We start from the raw sequence: 1,941 nt of genomic DNA, 5'->3' as shown, positions 1-1,941 counted from the left end.
ATTGACCTCTGGGTTATGGGCCCAGCACGCTTCCACTGCGCCACTCTGCCACTTAAGAAAAGACTAGAACTCACAATCCATGGCTTAGGAGGCCAGTGTCTGAGGCCACTGGGGTACTGTGTAAACAGTATGACCAATACGAACTGTTGGAAGAGGTCAAAAAAAATGTATAATGGAACTGAGACATGCCCATGAAACAACACATTTTTTAAATTTTTTGTTTGCACTTAAAATCTAAAAATAAACTGTTTAGCAGAGGATGGTTTCGATCCATCGACCTCTGGGTTATGGGCTCAGCACGCTTCCACTGCGCCACTCTGCTCTCAGCCACTTAAGAAAAGACTAGAACTCACAATCCATGGCTTAGGAGGCCAGTGTCTTAGGCCACTGGGGTACTGTGTAAACAGTATGACCAATACGAACTGTTGGAAGAGGTCAAAAAAATGTATAATGGAACTGAGACATGCCCATGAAACGACACATTTTTTAAATGTTTTGTTTGCACTTAAAATCTAAAAAAAGAAAATTTTTAGCAGAGGATGGTTTCGATCCATCGACCTCTGGGTTATGGGCCCAGCACGCTTCCGCTGCGCCACTCTGCTCTCAGCCACTTAAGAAAAGACTAGAACTCACAATCCATGGCTTAGGAGGCCAGTGTCTTAGGCCACTGGGGTACTGTGTAAACAGTATGACCAATACGAACTGTTGGAAGAGGTCAAAAAAATGTATAATGGAACTGAGACATTCCCATGAAACGACACATTTTTTTTTTTTTGTTTGCACTTAAAATCTGAAAACAGAAACTGTTTAGCAGAGGATGGTTTCGATCCATTGACCTCTGGGTTATGGGCTCAGCACACTTCCACTGCGCCACTCTGCTCTCAGCCACTTAAGACAAGACTAGAACTCACAATCCATGGCTTAGGAGGCCAGTGTCTTAGGCCACTGGGGTACTGTGTAAACAGTATGACCAATACGAACTGTTGGAAGAGGTAAAAAAAATGTATAATGGAACTGAGACATGCCCATGAAACGACACATTTTTTAAATTTTTTGTTTGCACTTAAAATCTAAAATAAACTTTTTAGCAGAGGATGGTTTCGATCCATCGACCTCTGGGTTATGGGCCCAGCACGCTTCCGCTGCGCCACTCTGCTCTCAGCCACTTAAGAAAAGACTAGAACTCACAATCCATGGCTTAGGAGGCCAGTGTCTTAGGCCACTGGGGTACTGTGTAAACAGTATGACCAATACGAACTGTTGGAAGAGGTCAAAAAATGTATAATGGAACTGAGACATGCCCATGAAACGACACATTTTTTTTTTTTTTTGTTTGCACTTAAAATCTAAAAATAAAACTGTTTAGCAGAGGATGGTTTCGATCCATCGACCTCTGGGTTATGGGCCCAGCACGCTTCCACTGCGCCACTCTGCTCTCAGCCACTTAAGACAAGACTAGAACTCACAATCCATGGCTTAGGAGGCCAGTGTCTTAGGCCACTGGGGTACTGTGTAAACAGTATGACCAATACGAACTGTTGGAAGAGGTCAAAAAAATGTATAATGGAACTGAGACATGCCCATGAAACGACACATTTTTTAAATTTTTTGTTTGCACTTAAAATCTAAAAATAAACTTTTAGCAGAGGATGGTTTCGATCCATCGACCTCTGGGTTATGGGCCCAGCACGCTTCCGCTGCCACTCTGCTCTCAGCCACTTAAGAAAAGACTAGAACTCACAATCCATGGCTTAGGAGGCCAGTGTCTTAGGCCACTGGGGTACTGTGTAAACAGTATGACCAATACGAACTGTTGGAAGAGGTCAAAAAAATGTATAATGGAACTGAGACATGCCCATGAAACGACACATTTTTTTTTTTTTTTGTTTGCACTTAAAATCTAAAAAGAAACTGTTTAGCAGAGGATGGTTTCGATCCATC

Source organism: Oncorhynchus keta, unplaced genomic scaffold (genome assembly GCF_023373465.1).
Source record: "Oncorhynchus keta strain PuntledgeMale-10-30-2019 unplaced genomic scaffold, Oket_V2 Un_contig_550_pilon_pilon, whole genome shotgun sequence".
NCBI classification, from domain to species: domain Eukaryota; kingdom Metazoa; phylum Chordata; class Actinopteri; order Salmoniformes; family Salmonidae; genus Oncorhynchus; species Oncorhynchus keta.
The sequence above is the reverse complement of the archived record's forward strand: the minus strand, read 5'-3'. Positions refer to the sequence as shown.